We start from the raw sequence: 19,455 nt of genomic DNA, 5'->3' as shown, positions 1-19,455 counted from the left end.
GCACGTGCATTTAACCCTTTCAGTGCGGGAACCAAATTTTAAAGGCCTTTGCAAACAGTTTGGATCCAGATGAGACGCCACAGAACGTGGCGTCTCATCTGGATCCCAACTGTTTGCTATTCTGATAGTATTCTTTGAAAAAAATCGAAGAAAATGCTAATTTTAGAAATTCAGCAGACGACATTTTTGCAGACGACAAATTTCCCAGCATGCAATAACCCATTTTTCAAGAACTAGGCTCAAAATAGGTGTCACAGAAATGTACATTAACCCATTAATGCCCTGTGGACTCTCTCATCCTTCTAAGTTGGATCAATTTATTTCCAAAATTAGGGATGTCTAGTATATTTATTTCTATATTTAGAACAATTCTTACAGAAATTCCTTTAAGCAAACAGCGTACACCCATCTGGGTTTACGCTGTTTGCAATGTCATTTTTTTCAGGACGCTAGGCATGAATGGGTTAATTAATATCGTACGCACCGAGCTTAAAGTCTCAGTCTCAGAATGCCGCTTAATTATATTTTATACACAGTCAAGACGTTTTGTTAAGGCAGCCGACACACCTTATAAAGGTTTCAGCACACTCGTCTAAGCACTGGGAATCGGGTCCGCTGCTCCCCGGTCCGCTGTTCAAGATACATCCGATCTCGCAAAGATGTACGTCGAAGGAGGAACAACCGCGACAGCCTACCGAGTTCTGACGTTTAATCTGCAGGTTTTCATCTGAAAAACTGATTTCGGGCGTCTTCGGACGACTTCGGCTTTCTACGTTGGAAGAAAGGTCAAGAAAGCGGTCGGCAGTAGACAATTTAGGCGGGAACATGCTTATGTCGTCTGCATCCGAATCACGTGGGAAGTACACCCCTGCTGTGGTCAACGGCAGCACAAGAAGGGCAAGGCACGTGACCACGAGCCCCATTCTTTTTATAACAGCAATCATCTGAAAGGAACGGTATTTACCCTTTTGTTTACGTTTGTTATATTTTAATTAAACTTTGGATAACATCGGCCTTGCTCTGGGGAAACATGCTTTCATGTGTGTGCAGAAAGTGTCGTCTCTGATTAGCATGCGCAGTCCACACAGGCTAATCTGGAACGACACTTTCCGCTTAAATTGAGTTTTTCGCTTTAAGGCAGTCTCTTCTAAACAAAAATCCAGTTTAGATGGGATGTGCCGTCCCTGATAAGCCCGTCGGACTAAACATGTGTAATCTGGACGACACTTTAAAGTCTCTATAACGCTCAAAATCAACGAACATTTCGTTAAGTATTTCGTAAAATAAAGTTAACACCTTAACAATCAGTGTTCCTTATAGCAATAGCCAAAATTTCAACGCTAGATGTGGTATGATTACATAGATTTTTGTAGATACAAAATGCTCGTTTTTATTTATTTGTGGCCACAATTAATTCCCCCCGAATACGACACACGAACACAATTGAAGTGTTCATGTGTCGTATGAAAAGATATGCAAAACAATAATAAAAACGAGCATTTTGTATCTACAAACATCTATTTTACCAGACCACATCTGACGTTGAAATTTCGGTTTTTGCCATAAGGAACACTGATTTTCTAATTGGTTAAGTATATTTTACGAACAATTGTGCGAAATCATCGTTGATTTTGAATAGTAATGCTACTTTAAAGTTTAAACACATTAATTAATCCCAGTTGCTCAGAACGAAGCTTAATATAAAAATAAGTTACAGTTCAAATACACAATTTTGTTAAGATAAGTAAAAATGGCATTAATATGTTTTTTCACATACTTTTGCTGCCGTATAAAGTTAAAAAGCACATATTTTCATTAATATTTTTAAATTTAACCACCATTTACTGACATTTATAATGTCAATATAATCATTAAGAAGAAAATTATACAAATAACACGAATTCATGCACATTTAAACTTTCGATATAAAACACAATACAGGTATTTTACAGATTTTTGACACGTAACTCTCTGTTTTATTATCATTCAAACAGAAACAGACACAAATAACACTTTCTATCGGAATGAAAAATTATTTATATTAATCTTACCTATACATTTCTTTCCAAATCTTATCAACTTAATAATACCGTACCGTTTAATACCAACATTCACAAAAGAAAAGAAGACATATAAATCTTACCTTGAAACTGGTTTCGTGAGCGTCCTATCCTCAGTTATGACAACAATGGTTACTCGCTTTACTCCCTTTAGATTCCGAATATTTAAAGCTAGTTCCAAGCGGTATTTAATCGGCTTGTCAACAATTTACGATAAAATTAGCCAGGGGCAATTATGGATTATCTGACGTGATGATACCGTGTGGCATGACATTTAGGCCCCATTTGCATCGCATGATTATTGTCTGTGAACTTTATACTGCGATAATATCAGTTTGTTATGTGGATAATAGTAGCGAGTGTACATTTCATTTGCAATTATTAACCAGATAGATGCATCTAATGCCCCTAATATTTGCTCCAACCGAGAACTGTTTGTAGAGTTGTCTTGAAATCACGTGGGTGTAATGCGTTCATTTAATAACATAAACATGGAGAGATACTTAATAACATAAACATGGAGAGATACTTAATAACATAAACATGGAGAGATACATAATTTAGAAGTGCAGGCATGCTGTGTTTTTAAACTTTTTTCCATTAAAGATAAAGAACAAAACGTTTGTAATCAGCTTTTAGGAATATTTACCAAATATTATACGATACCAAATCTAACCGTATTTCAAATCAGTTCTGTATATACCCCGCTCCCCCCTAAAGCGTATTGCGAATTCACAATTGAGGACCTAAATTAAGTGGAAGATATGGAACCGTGTTTGTTTGTTCTCACCGTTATCGGTTCTTTTAAACAAATGACTGGTACACGTTTCAAATACGACATGCTATAAGCATGACATGCTATAAGGATGACACGCTATTAGCACGACACGCTATATGCACGACACCTTTAATATTACACGCCAAGTTTTTCTAATCGAACAGTGCACATATACTTTTAGATAATTAGTTTTTGTTAACATAGTATATGTGTAGGAATATTGAAATTACATACAATATATTATATGTACCAGATTTAATAGTGTATTAACATCTCATAAACACAATGTTACACATTACGGAGCATTACAATAGTATTATAAAACACATGTATTGCCGCTAAGCACTCTGAGCTATACGAGATGTAGTGTTGCACAAATTATGTCACCCACTAAGCAGCCCCGACACAAGCGCTCAAAAAGCCACACACAAAAACACAGAGAGCTGTTTACTGTTTGATACAACTTGCACAAAATACATCATAATATATGTATACAACACAGACACTAAATATTTACACATATTGCTAAGAGTATTACTTCAATTTCTTTGCGTGAAGAACGATGTCTTGAGACAATCCACACATAGATAGTGAGTTTGATCAGACTGAACATTGCCGAAAGATCCGGCAGGTTAAATCAAGCAAATCGTATGTATATTATACAAATACGGACTATCCACCACTGCACCATCGTGTGGGGGCACAACAAACTACGAGACGACAGCCGAGTTTAATATGATGGTCAGCATGTTTTATATAACGATAAGCATAGGGAATTGTTTGTCTGAATATTCCAGACCTAAATTGACATGTATACTCTTTATAATTATATTATTCATACAATATAAGCACGGACCCTGCGACGCAAATATGTAACGAAGACGTTATGCGATATAAGTCTTTTCAAGAAATAATAATAATTAAACAGATGATGATGATAATAAAAATAATAATAATAAGTAATGATGATAATTATAATAATAATAATAATAATAATAATACTAATAATAATTATAATAATAATAAAATACATAATTAATAATAATAATAATAATAATAAAATAAAATACATAATTAATAATAGTAATAATAATTATAATGATAATAATAATAATAATAATAATAATAATAATAATAATAATAATAATAATAATAATAATAATAATAATAATAATAATAAAATATCGATGATAGTTATGATGTTTAACGCCTTGTTAAAATAAGACCTAAATTCGTATATTTCTTACGCTCAAATGCATTGTGTGCAAAGTTTATCTCTAGGATTAGTTTAATATGCTTATAGATAAGTAACGTAGTCCCGCAGCCAGTAACGTCCCTTTAATGTTTAATGCGCACAAACGTTTAATTCGGAAGTGACGTCATGTATTAATAACAAACAAAACAACGTCAACTACGAAATAAACATATTATATCAGTCCAGCTTTAAACGATGTCTTCTGCAAAGCTCAATTCGTGGTTTGATGTGTCGAATTCCTGGCGGACGACTGTATCGTATTTGAGACACATGAGATATTGGGACAAAACATTGTGCGCTTTTATAGTCGGCGTCATGTTAGCGAGCGCAACCAGCCGTAGTGTCGACGAGCTTCTCGATACCTTCATTCTCGTGTTCTTATACGCGGTCTGGATTCTCATCTGCTTACCGGCGCTCTACCGAAGACTATCTGTCCGTTTGATAAAGGACGCCATCTTAAGTCTACTAGAAATCTTCTTCGCGGACATATTAATATTCGGAGTGTACCGGACGCTTCGTCGCTATCTTTCTGCCGCCGACGTGTCGTATGAGGCCCCTGAACAGCGCGGCTTCGTCTTCGTCATGAACAGCATCCGGCTTACGTTCGTGGCCGTCTGCCTGCTCAAGTCGGTTCCCGTTATATTTAATTCGCTGGCGAGCAAAACCAACAAGAGGACATCTCGAAAATCCAGGAAATTAGCGTGGTGAATACGGTTAATTTAGCTTTGACAGTTTGGCCTTTCAGTTCATGCTGTAATAGCAAAGCTGTCACGGGAATGGACAAGTGTAATTTGACATTTTGCGACACTTACTATGATTTCGCGCTCATTATTATAGACGTTATTAAGGATGTCAATATTGTCATGCACTATTACAATTATATGTATGTTGTTAAACAACACTAATTTTTACATGTTTCTGTACAATACAATGCATAACACGTGTTTATATCTTCTGTTATGTTATGAAATTATTTATCATCATTAATAATTCTCCAAACGTGGTTTGAATCACAGAATAATACACTTGCACAAAGGAAGTCAAATGCGTTACGTTTCAGTTATTTAGATTTATCAATACGTATCGTGTATGTTGATTTCAATATATGTACACTATTCTGCAATGTCCGCTATATCAACGTTAACTCTTTCAGTGCTGGAACCGAATTTTGAAGGCCTTTGCAAACAGTTTGGGGCGTCTCATCAGTATCCAAACTGTTTGCTATTCTGATAGTATTCTCTGAAAAAAATCGAAGAAAATAAATGCTAATTTTAGAAATTCAGCAGACGACATTTTAGCATACGACAATTATCCCAGCATGCAAAGGGTTAACACAAATACTAATATTTGAGCCTCGCTCTGTGCAAAAGTGATTTAATGCATGTGCGGAAAGTTTCGACCCAGATAGGCCTGTGCAGTCCGGACAGGCTAGTCAGGGACGACACTTTTAGCCTAGACGGGGACTTGTGATAGAAGAGACTTCCTATGCACGCAACAATCCATAAAAGCGTAAAGTTTCGTCCCTGATTAGCCTGTGCGGACTGAACAGACTTATATTGCATGACACTTTATCATTCCAAAACAAGCGCCAATATTCGCTGTAATATGACTGCAAGTGCTGTACAGTCTGAGCTTGAAGCGATCACTTTTACTAATACGCGACTTGAAAATGAAGTTCAAAAACTGTTAAGTAAACGTCTCTTTACAGAACATGGTATTTTATCGCTTAATATTTGAAATAATTTCCACTTTAACGTGTTAATCTGTTCATAGACAACGGTTTTTATTTCGGTTGCGCGTTATTATAAAAGTTTATTTTAAATAGGTATACATACTTGGTTTTGAATAGAATTTTTGTGTGGGAAACTACTCGCTACGATTTTATATTTATACTTATTCAAATTAAAAAAATAAAAATTCAGAACGCACCCAAAATATTGATATTATTTATCCGAAATGCTGTCAAAAACTAACCCAAATAAATTATGTGTACATGTATTATTTTTCTCAGCATAAAATAGTACACTTATGTTTATATACATGTATTATGAAACAACAACGCAACCTTTGTTGTGCCAGCTACAAACATTTAAATTATTTTTTTGCAAACATGAATTTAGTTTTCGAAGACGGGAAGTGGATTTGAAATCTGATATGAGCCTTGTTAGGGGAAAATCAGTATGATGCCATAGGCGGTCAGTGTAGCTCCATTCCAGCGCGTGCATTCGCGAGGTCTGGCCAGGAGCTACACAGGCAGCTTTAAAATCGATCAAGGTTTCGTGGTCGTATTAGCGGACGAAGTAGCTTCTTACCAGACTTATGGCGCACCAAAGGGTTCGAAACTTTAACTTCTGCTGCAGCAGAAAAATCCTGCTCGACCAGCATTTATTTTTAGATTATGGCATCAGCCAATCAGAATCAGATTACACATAGGTATTAATCATGTAATGTTGGAGCAATTGATCAACCAAATTTGCATGTTCCTACTTGGCTTATAGATTTTAAAGCTTAATAATTATTTTATGAACAACTACGAAAAATGATGAGAATTTAATAATAATTGATTAAAACACAGATTATGAGTTTGTAGCAGTTTTTCTTAATTTATTGTCTGGTCTATTTCGTTTCCATAGAGCTAATGTCGTCCGTTTGTAAGCTCAAATTTGATTGGCTGACGGGTTCAAGGGCTTATTCTAAAACTAAATGCTGGTCGAGCATGATTTTTCTGCTGCAGAAGAAGTTAAAGTTTCGACCATACTGCGCCAATTCGCAGGCAGGACTTTAGATATGCTGGCCTAATGTGACTTCAGACCCATGTTTGCATAACGCGACTTGTGTATACCAAGGCATAACACAAGATACAGTGAAATACCGTATAACATGAAGCAATATAAAAAAAGAAAACATGTTTAAAACGTATTGATAAACTAGACATTGCACATACATTACTAGTATGTTCATTAATTTGACGATGAAAAACTGTATACACTAAATGACGCACGCATAAACGGCGTACTAACGCACTACACATATGTATACACATATTTTTTTCGGTTTTGCCCAACACATTCATGTAAATAAGTCGTTTTGTAAAAACTAAAATAAAATAAATCACCTCATATAAGTGAGCGAACACATGTATGCAGTAAATGTAAAAACATGCTGAATATACACATATAGGTCAGAAATGTGTAACGGCATTAAATTAACATTTGGTGTTAACCAAGACTTAAGTTGGTCAGTATGAAGTCAAGTTTGTAGATCGATTGGTAAGTTACACGACATGACATACAAACCGATAATTTCTTAGCTTAAGTTTCAAATGGTTTAATTGTAATCCAGACGTAATCCGACCCTTGTTCTGGAACTACTGGGCTTACTGCAAGTGCGTACAGTCTTAGAAGGGACTACACTTTCCGCTGTTATGGAAATGTTGTTTAAAAATGTCTCTTCTAAACGAAAAATCAGTCAGAACACAAAATGTCTTCCCAGATAAGCCTGTGCGGTTACAAGGAGCGAGGCTCATGTATGTAATAAATACATGAATATACAGTTCTTGTATCATGGAACAGCCATTCGCCCTTAATCTGTGACAGGGGTGGTATTCCAGAAAGATCTTAAGTCATTTCTTAAATATTTTTACTTAAGTTCAAAATTACAATGTTTTATTTTTTTTCACATAAGCTAACACATGTGTTGTTGATTTTGCTGAAATAACTTTGTCATAATGATGTTATTTTAATATAAATCCTGATGCCAAACTATTGCAATATCAACTGATACACTTAAGAAAATTTCCTGGTTTAAGGATAAGAATATAATTTAACTTAAGATGCTTCTGGATTACCGCCCCTGAGCTAATGACCTGCCAGCACTCGTAGCGTCGACATTTCTATCCTTCTCGTAAGCCACATTATTTCCGGACAGATCGTTAACATTCTCTCCAAACAGAATCGTCACATTCTCTCAGGATAGATCGGTCAATTTCTCTCAGGACATATCGGTCACATTCTCTAAGGACAGATCGGTCACATTCTCGGAAGACAGATCGATCACATTGTCTCCGGAGAGATCGGTCACATTCTCTGAGGACAGATCGGTCACATTCTCGCAAGATAGATCGATCACATTGTCTCCGGAGAGATCGGTTACATTCTCTCGGGACAGATCGACCACATTATCTCCAAAAATATTATATGGTCATATTCCCTCAGGACAGATAAGTGACATATCAGGACAGATCAGTCAAATTCTCTCAGGACATATTGGTCACATTCTAATAGGACAAATCGGTCACATTCTCTCTGGACATATATGTCACATTCTTTAAGAACAAATCGGTCACATTTTCTCTGGGCAGATCGGTCACATTCAATCTGGACAAACGGTTAAATTATCTACAAACAGATCAGTCACATTCTCTTCGGCTCATTCAGGTTTGGAGTGCATACAGCGTTTAATGGCTTAATTCGTAACGTTTCTTTTCATTTTGTGGTTAGGCTTTGTATTGAAAACTATATATTATCTTATTTAAAATCTGTTCAAAACGCTATGTTTAAAACATAGTTAAGGAATTTCATCAAACAGAGATTTCCTTTTCAGAAAAAAAATCTATACAAAAGTAAAACTTTCGTCCATGATTTGATGGTACAGGCTAATCATGAACGTCATTTTTTACGTGTCAACATTTAGCCCCGATTTCCCGAAGCGAAGTTGCGAGCTCAACGTTGCATCAGTGCTCTTAAAGCACTAAACTGGTCCTTGAAGAATTGATCAGGTTTCGCTATAAATGTTAAACAAGACAAAAGTATCAATTGTTTTCGTTGATTTTCGTGTGTCCTTCACCGTGAAATAATTATCCAATGCGCGTCCGAAGTCATATATTAGACATTAAAGAGGCCTTTTCACGTTTTGGCTAATTGGCAACAATTAAAAATAAAATTGTTTCCGATTCGCAAATTTTCTTTAAAGTTATGATATTTGTGAGGAAACAGTAATACGGGCAAAAGCCCGCGAAGCGGGCGTTGACCGTTTATTTGTATCACTTTTCTGAAATACAAATTTACTTATCTGAATGTATAGCATGTATCAAACATAGCTGCTAAATTTTTGCTTTTTGTTGTTGCTTGCATGCTCTATGTTTTCATGCATACTGTGATATAAGCTTATCATTGTGTATTTAAAAAGTGCTTAAAGTGATTAATAAGCCAAATACAAGTACTTTTGAAAAAACTTTTTATTTGGCTTTTTGTTGCTAGCTCGTTTAAAGTGCTACATTTTTTAGATTTTGTTGCTTGCTTGCTTTTATGTTGCATGCACACTGTGATATACCCTTTTCTTTTTACTCATGCAACGAACCTGATTTTAATATAAATATGTAAGTTAAATCATTATAAGTAAAATAAACTTTCATTGAATATGTAAGTGCTTAAATTTTGGCTTTTTGTTGCTTGCTTGTTTAAGTTGCTAAAATTTTGGCTGCTTGTTGCTTGCATGTTTCTTATGTTTCATGCACACTGTGATATATGCTTTTTTATAAATAAGCTTAATCATTATTAAGTAAATATACTTTCATCACAACTATTGAAAATGCTTTAAGTTAAATCATTATAATTATTTAAGTAAATAATTATGTTTTAATTACAAGCTTACTTTTTTATGTGTTTATATCTTTTATATAGCTGCTAAGTTATTATATAGTTGCTTAGTTATTTTATAGTTGCTAAGTTATTATCATGTGCTTTGTTAGTAAACTAAATATGCCTTTGATATTTTAACAAGAAATATGAAAATTTATTTATTTTATTTATGCCTTGTACATAACCATATTACTATTTATATGTGTCGGTCAATAGCTATACATAGCTAATGTTATACTGTTATTTAGTGTTAACCGACTTGAAATAAAAGTTTGTATCTTGTATCTTGTATCTTGATAGGGTATTGAAGTCAAATATTTCCTGCCGCGTCGTCTGTTTTCGCGATGCATGGGCAGTTTACTTGACCGATGTAGCAACAAAGACACCTCGACAAACGCCATATCGCATGTATTTGCATACCTCAATAAAAATACGACAAGAAATTTATTATTTTGTAGGTAATGGTACTCTATCTCCTTGCATTATATGATTTTCTACGATCAAAAAACGTCTGTTTGCCTCCCTGTGTGACACTTCCTGTTTCCCATAATAGATTTCAAATTGAACATTGCTCTAGATGTTGTTAACAAAATCTTAAAAAAGATAACCCGTCTAAATTATTTGCGTACTTCCGGTTTACAATATCGAATAAGATTAGTTTCGAATTAACTTCTTCAATGAACCCAATATTCTATAGTTAATATTATCCCTTTACATAAATAAACAATTGTTTAAAAGTTTAATTTGTTCACAACATGAACGGCCGCGTTTCTTTCGTCGACAACTATACATGTCTGTGTGACGTCACTGCTTTCGTCAATACGTCATTAAGAAGTGAAAATTGAAACTGACATACTCTGGTGGATGGTTACATTGTTCAAATTTAATAAATTAATGGAATGCACTCGATTGGTAAGTAATTATTCAATTAAAATATTGCGTTTGGTTACATAAAACATCAATCTATAATTATATTGCTAAAGATTACCTTTGATAACAAGGGAACTGTTTTCGGCACATACAAAATTTCGCCGATTTTAAATTTAATTAAGGTCATTATTATTCAGTCAAACTAATGGAACATAAAAGTTATCATTTTATTAAGTTTTGGAGTTATTTCTTGAGTATATTCTACGTGATTATTCTAAAGACCCTTTCTTTTGTGATGTATTAAGTTACGTTGTGATTGTAAACAATATTGCATCTCCGACTCATACTCGATCATTTTCGTACCAAACTGTTTTAAACTGTAAAAAATCAAAATATGCTTACATACACATTGGTAATAGACTAATTCATATGTACATTTTATGGATTCTCTTTGATTTTCTTTTAGAAGCTGCTCTGTCAAATGCTGGACTTCACACATTCCATGCAGCATTCTGCTGAGCAAAACTGACTACGTGCTTTTTACTCAACAACGAAGCAATTCTGGACTTATAAAGCTTGAACGGGACTGAAACATTAGCAATTGTGACTCTGTAATGTTCAACGTTAGTGGACTGTAAAGAAACTGCAATTATTGTGAAGAGACTGTATGTCTGTAAGCAAAAAGAATATACAGCATAACAAATATCAGGTGTGAAAACAATGTGAAAGAATAGTGGAATTAATAATTTGCAATCAGGCATGTCAAATGAATTGTTGATATTAAAAATGATAGTTCCCAGGCAGCTCTAGACGTTTTTTTCTGTATTTCTATTACAAGTATTAATTCATAAAATGTATGTCACAATTGAAAAGCACACTCTGTTTAGTGACCATTGTGTTGTCTCATTGTGTGATGATGAATTTGAGTAATACATTGTACATTAAACAATATCTACTAAGTTGTTTTTAAGTATCAGATTTCTTGTTTATTATATAAATGAATGTCAATTTTTGCTTAAATATAAATTTGCATACATGTAATGCAGTGCCAGTAGCACACATTGCAATATTTTTTATCATCAAAGCGAAATTAATTTAGCAACATAAACACGAAAGGGGATTCTCGGTCAGGTGATGATCTAACTGTATTCGACGAATGACTTGTATAGAGGTCAGCAAATACAGTCTTCTCAAAATCAAAGGGGCATATCGACCATTAATAGGATAATTTATTTATGCCTATAAATATCCTTACTAAAAATACGGGTTATTTACCTCTATAAAATACAAGCTCTTAGATATAATCATTTAATGCTTGAATAGTTTCCTTATTTAATTGCAGGCTATTGTATAAGTTATCTATCGCCTTATATGTAACGTTCGGAGCGACATTTGACAAATTCGTTTTAGTATTTTACACGCAAACTTAACATTAAGCATTATGAACGTTAGACTAATTTTTGTTAGCGTCGTTTCAGATCTTGTTATGTGTAAGTCTTATCTGTTATTGTATCGACTTTAAATAAAGTCGTTGTATTCGAGATTAGTTTAAATTTCTTTCCATTCTAATAACTCACTCACATCGATTGTGAAAACACATCCTGATAAAGGTGTGCTAAACTCGTATGCATAGTTTGTATCTTTTTAATAATTATACATTGAAGAAACGCAGAAATTCAGATATAATATATGTTCTTAACAAAACAAATACATTCGAAACGGCAAAATTGTATACAACAATATATTTTTTTCCTTATAAAGCATCATGTAGTGTTTTTCGTGTAGATGTCTTGGTATTTGTGTAAATTTGTTTTATAGATTCTATGAACGTTGGTACTGCGAAGTAGTTGCGTTCAGTATATTTAGTATCCATAGTTAAATTAAAAATCGTGTATTAGTTCTTTTAAAAAAATCACTTCATGACTCTGGTACTTCACAACACATATGTTAATAATCAAAATAATCAAGCTCTTAGCGGCCAGTTACTTACTGTTTAGAAAACACGCCCTTGAAAGGTTTAACAGCAAGTCACTCTGACGGCTGTGTATACTTGTATTAAGCACTGTTAGTAACTTGTAGTATTGTCCAATCTTATATTTTATTAATCATTAATGAATAAATGATCTTTTTAATATAAAGGTTAGTTTTAGCCGAAAATGACATATTCTTAACTTTCAGAGTTTAAGGGAGATTATCCGTTGGTGGTTCATGTCTTGGTTTAGGCACGACAATACGTATTCTTAAATGCAATACATTCATTAACCAGTTGAATATTAAACATTTACTGTTGTAAACGATCACTAACGATTGTACATACCTAATATGAAACCTATATTCCATCAAGTTTCACGGAAGAAAACATGTGTTTTTTTTTAATTTATCTTTAGATCACGTCTTCTGCGTAGGACTGTAACGATATGAACGGCTTTAATAACCCAAGGTTATGCGTGTAAGTTTCTTCACAATCTGCCCTGCTTTTAAGTAAACATCTTTGACGGGAACGTTAACGGGTGACGCACGACGGACAAAAGGTGATCTCAAAAACTCACATTGAGTAGGCTTAACAGTGAAATGCATTCATTAAGTATACAAGATAAGTATTGATGCAAAGCATCAAAGGGCGTCGGGAATTTCAGTGTAAAAGGCACTCAATGAAGTTACATGGAACGATTTGTTTTCTACTGTAAATATTCATTTATTGGCCGATTATTTTTAACAAAATAGAAAAAGATACTGCTATAACCATTATCTATGATTTTGTGTTATAACCCCCAAATAACTATTATCTATGATTTTGTGTTGTAACTTCCAAACAGTTCATAGTTCATTTTATTTACATTGGTTTCCTTTTTTACTGGCATCCGTGTGCAGTTTTCATTAATGGAACAGAACTGTGTAGGTTTAAAAAAATCTGCTTCATCTTATAAGCGTTATTTCATATTGTTCTCAACTTTAATGGGAGATCATTCTGAACTTATTCGTACGTTGCTCATTGACGATAGGGGTTGAGTACTTGTTGATATGAAAACACTGTAAATTTTTAATGTGTTTACGAACCTCCCCACCCTCTCACACATATATTTCATGGGCATAATAAAAACAAAAAATGGTTACAATACAACAGCATATTTATTTACACTAAAATGTCTATACATCAAAACAAAAAGTGAACATAGAACACAAATGAAATAATTTGAGTCTACTGGGGCTCGAACCTTGGGCCTTTCACATGTGAAGCGAGCGTGTAACCATTACACTACGGAACCGCTTGAAAATTCACCTTCTAACTAAGATATTAATAAGTGACTGTAGTGTAGCGGTTATCAATAAAGCAATAAACCGTGTAATCGCTGCCGTCTTGTAAAATTGAAGAAAATACGCGTTAACCAAAACTCGAACAGCAAAGGTCTGCGCTATAAATAAATATATTTTGATTATGTTTATATTTTATAAAAAACCAGAAAGTTTCACCGGTTCGCGTATTTGCCCAGTCCCTGTGATCTGTTATTATTGCCCAGTCCCTGTGATCAGTTATTAATTAAAAGAATTAGCATTGCATTATTGGCAATAAATGTTGTAGTAAATGTAATAGGCACACATGCAGTACTTATTTGCACTAATTTACACAAAAAATCACCACCATGCAAGATAATCTGACAACAAAAATATATACATTGATCCGTAAAATAACTTCTCCTCCCATAAGCGAAACAAAACGTATTACATACGAGTCGCCGCATTTCAGTGCGACGCCAATAATTATAGTCATGTGTGCGTGTGTGATATTCCTTTCGTGAAATTTTATTGACCATTGATTTAAAACGACCAAGTATTTCCGATAACATGTCATGGTTTGGAATATTGAACTAGCTAATTTGCCCGTTACTGACCGTATCCTTGTGTACACTGAACATTGTGTGCCTTTTTTTTTTTATTTGTTTGCCTTTTTTGGCGTCTCTGTTTGTTGTTGTCTGATCGTTATATGGCGGTTGTTTTGATGATTTACGTTTTCTGGTCATAAAGCGATGTTAACGCAATCACAATAAAGATATAAAATCCTTTCTATCAGCTTTTGGTATTTAAAAAAGAAAATTAAATTATAACATAATTTTAAAAGTCTTGCATTCTGCTGTACACAATTGTGTTTGTCGCAATCTTCAAGCATGCTATTTAACACTAATATCACGTGTTTATGTACAATAAAACGCATGCAACGTATTCATTGCTCCTGTTATGTAAAGCAATGATTTATTATCATAAACGTTCTTCAAACGTTGTTTAAATCACAAACTTTCACGTGGAAAGTCGAATGCGCAAGCTTTCAATCATTTGGATTATATATACGTATCGTATATGTAGTTTGAAATATATGTAAAAAGTTCTGCAATGTTCGCTATATCAACAATAAAAACAGCAAGACTACACAGAATCGATCCTCGTTCTGTGACAAAGAGGTTTAATGCATGTGCGCAAAGTTTCGTCTCAGATAGGGCTGTGCAGTTCGCCAAAATTAATCATAACGACATTGTTTGCCTAGACTGTATTGTTGATAAAATATACTTCCATTTAAACGTTAAGTGTTGTCCCTGATTTAACATAAAAATATTTTCAGGACGCAGCAAAACTAATGATATTATTTAAGCGAAATACGTTCAAACACTGAACTAAATACATAATGAGACAATATATTATGTTTCCCCAGCATAAAAGAGGTTAAGTGTGTTTATATATTAAACCACAACGCAAAAGCTATTGCGCCAACTTAATACATTTATCTTCGATTCTTGCTAGTTTGCGAAGACGGGAAGTTGATTTTAAATCAGATATGAGCCGCGTTACGAGACAAATCGGTATTGTGCCTTAGGCGGTCAGTGTAGCTCCATTCCAGCGCGTGCATTCGTGAGGTCTGGCCAGGAGCTACACAGACAGCTTTAAAATCGATCAAGGTTTTGTGGTCGTATTTGCGGAAACAATAGCTCCTTAACAGACTGCGCCAATACGCATGCTGGACTGAAGCTACGCTGGCCGCATATGACATAAAACCCATGTTTGCATAACGCGACTAACGTATACCACTGCATAACACAAGAGACGGTGCAATACCGTTTAACATGAGGCCAAATAAAAAAATGAATACTTGTTTAAAACATATTGATAAACTAGACATTGCACATTAATTACTAGTATGTCCAGTAATTCGACGATTACAACTTTATACACTAAATGACGCACGCATAAACGGCACACTTACGCACAACGCATATGTATAAACATATCAATTTTGATTTTGCCCAACACATAACTGAAAATAAGTCGTTTTGTAAAAAAACAAACAACATAAATCACCTCAGATAAGTGAGTGTACGCGTGTATGCGATAAATGTAAACATACTGTATATACACATAGGTCAGAAAAGTGTTACATAGCATGTAATAAACTTTTGACGTTAACCAAGACTGAACAGATCGGTCACATTTACTCTGGCTCATTCATGTTTGGAGTTACATACAACTGTTAACGGCTTAATACCGGATGGTGTTTCTCTTTATCTGGTGGTATGACTATGTTTTTAAAAGTACATATTAGTTTATTAAAATTGAATTTTTACATGAACAACGACTTTTTTTTAAAGGCTAAGTTTAAAACATAGTTAATGAATTTCGTTAATAAAAACCTAATTTTTAATCGAAAAAAATGAATTGCGGCGTACAGATTTCATCCATGATTAGACTGCACAGGCACAGACGACACATTCTACGTACACTTATTAAACCCCGTTTTCCCAAAGCAAAGCTCAATTATTTTGAAGTCACGAGCCCAACGTCGCATCACTGCTCTTAAATGGGCCTTTTCACGTTTTGTTTAATTGACAATATAGTTAAACTTTTAGCGTTCTTCAGCAGCAAGCAGAAACTTGCTTGAGATACCGACTGTTCTGCTCAACTAAACCGAATGTTTTGACAGTCGGTGCGCGATCAAGCGCGGGGAGTAAACAATATATCATTGAGCAGCGAATAAACTACTATTTTAGTTATTTTGAAATCAATAAACTTATAAATTATAAATCATCAATCATTTTGATAAAACTATCGTCTTGAAAAAAACTCGATTGTACAAACTAAATAATTTCATTCTATCGTTTCGATGAACTATTATTTTTCCGAGAACATCTTATGATCACGTGACAAAAAACGCACAAACACCCGCGAAAATGTACCACGTGACGAAAAAGCACGCAAAACACAAATACCATGCGACTATGACTACTATGACTTTTATTATGCAAAAATATACACTTTCGCGAGACGTATTATTCGCAAAAACTTATATGAAGCCTTTGTAAACTTCTACTTATAACCAACCAGTGAAACTTTAGATATCCCAAAGCCGGGGCTTTATGATTGGAAGTATGTAAAGAATTGAACTCTAACTGAAGTAAACAAAGGAAACGTAGCACCTAGTTGACCCGTTCTTTCTATGTGTGAATGCAGGTTTACTTTCGTAACTCACTACGTGAGCGTACCCGTCGCTTGCTTTGAGTCAAAGAATGAACCACAACATAATTTTAATAATAAAAGTATTGGTATTAACCAGCATTGTAGTAAATTCTCAGACAAACCACATTACAACATGAGCTACGCTGGTCGAAAGACCATAAGACACATTTTCGCATGACGCGGCTATAAGAAAACTGCATGTTAATCAAATATTAACAAACGATATATTTCGATGATGAAAAAATAATCTCATAATAAGCTATGTGAGGACACATTATAGTGTTCACTCCCATAGTATATTTTATCTACTTATACTAATGTCTGGTTTGACTATTATAACACACATTTTATGCGGTAAATATGCGACTTACAAGTGAAGAAAAACACGATTGTTTAACTTTTGTTTTCAATTAAATTATTTAGAAACGTAAATTTCAAACTTTATTTCAAAGTCATCATTTACGCCGATTACCTTTTTAAAAGATCATTATTGTGATATTACATTTTTTATAGTCGGTTTAAGCGATTGTGGAGCATTTTTGTTGTTGTCTATAGTGCCATGTAGTTATTGTTTAACTCATGTTCAACGTTTTATAAATTGAGAACGGTGAATATAAACACGCGTAATCTTATACTATTGCGTTGTTATCACCCGTGCAAGTGGACTCTCCCTTGTTAATTAGCAGACGATTTATTCCTTAACAATCGGGACACCTCGGACAATTCCGCCATATCGGCGATCGTCTCTCGGGTGTATTTGGTGGAAGGATATGTCTAACGCCTCTAGGCGGAAGATATTACACCGAAAATATAGTTCGGGTTACACACCAACAAATTTTCACTAAATCAACCGATAATATAGATATATAATGACCAATATCTGTAAAGAGTAATATAATAGAATATTTATTAATGATATTGTTTAAAATTAGATATTATTGCATGCAAAATATTCAAATTTTAATAAAATGTTAAGAAAGCAAAATAGTTGTTTATTGAAGTGAAAACATCAACATTATTCAAACTTAAGAGAATCATTATTTCTTAAATTATATTCATTGCAACATTGCTAATGTTCGGCGGCAGGCGACAAACTTTGAGATTTAATCAATATGTTAATGTTCTATACCATAAACAATCGTACAACACTGTACAGTGGTACAGATAAAACTCTTGGATGCAATATAAGAAATAGTAAACTCCACGTTGGTCCCAATGGCATTATAGTGACCAGCCAGGCAGTCACAAACTGTATATGGACCATAGCCATACAGCCCTCAGTGGGGCTATAATCAGTATTGAGACACCTGAAAGGTTTCATGGAATGGAATGAGTGGGGCTTGATTGAATTTGAAAAACGATTATTTCTGTCGTTTGATGATTGCAACCATACAGAACTTCTGGCAGATATTGTTTATATTTTATCCTAGGCATTTTAATTCCAGATGTTGTTATAATCCCGGCCAGGCAACTAGCTTTTCAGAGCCTTAAACAATCCAGTGCCATTAAAATTAGGGACAGTCTGTTACAATGTTCAGTTTGGTAATATTATTAAATTAAGGCATAACTTTGCCCTTGGAAATGAACTCAATTCAGAATGGCCTCTCAAAATAAGACATACTGTATTGGAAATGTTAAATCTGAGCAGTGGTGTTGTTAAAATTTATATTATTTATCTTTTAAGAATCTTTAAGATACATATCACAGGCATGCCCATGGTTTTGGGTCAGTACTCTTTAGATGGGAAACAAAAACACTAAATATGGTTGACAGTGCCGGCAACAATTGTAAAAAGATATTTTCCATCCCTGACTGCCATTACTGAAATGAAGTAATTTAACTGTAATATGTCTGGAAACAGTGTCAGTCACACTTTTCTATATATTGATTTATTCATGTATATGTATATATAATTTATGTCATACAAGTACAGATCATACAATACAGTCAATTTACAACATTTCATAATTGGAAAACAATTATTACAGGTTTTGGATCACAATGCATTGATATATCACATTTTGAATATCACAGTCAAAGTTAATCATTTAAATTCAGTTACAAGTAAATAGTAAGTGTATTTAGCAGAGATCTGAAATAACAAGTAGTTACAAGATGTTGAAATCAAGACATGATATATATACCACAGGATGTCCCATGAAAGGTTTGCAACTTATTTCCAATGGGGCCCTATAGATGGGTGGAAAATGTACAAAAATGGTGTCATTAATATGCATAAAAATATCATTAATTTAAACTTGAGACTATAGTCTTGAGATCAAATAGTAATTAGTATGTATTATTAGAGAGCATTAGTTACACAATGTATACTACTATCTTGTCATCACATTTAAA

At 34.0% G+C, this 19,455-nt stretch overlaps 1 long non-coding RNA gene across 1 annotated transcript; it reads right to left on the bottom strand.

Annotated features, from left to right (window-relative positions):
* Positions 1 to 334: 334 nt before the first annotated feature.
* On the bottom strand, positions 335 to 2,319 carry LOC127851191 (uncharacterized). The gene is made up of 2 exons (XR_008035686.1): positions 2,144 to 2,319; positions 335 to 944 (listed from the first exon to the last, which is right to left on the bottom strand). It is a non-coding gene; the product is annotated as an uncharacterized LOC127851191 (long non-coding RNA).
* Positions 2,320 to 19,455: the final 17,136 nt, after the last annotated feature.

This window comes from Dreissena polymorpha, chromosome 11 (genome assembly GCF_020536995.1).
Source record: "Dreissena polymorpha isolate Duluth1 chromosome 11, UMN_Dpol_1.0, whole genome shotgun sequence".
In the NCBI taxonomy this organism is placed as follows: domain Eukaryota; kingdom Metazoa; phylum Mollusca; class Bivalvia; order Myida; family Dreissenidae; genus Dreissena; species Dreissena polymorpha.
This window is presented reverse-complemented; position numbering and strand designations above follow the sequence as displayed.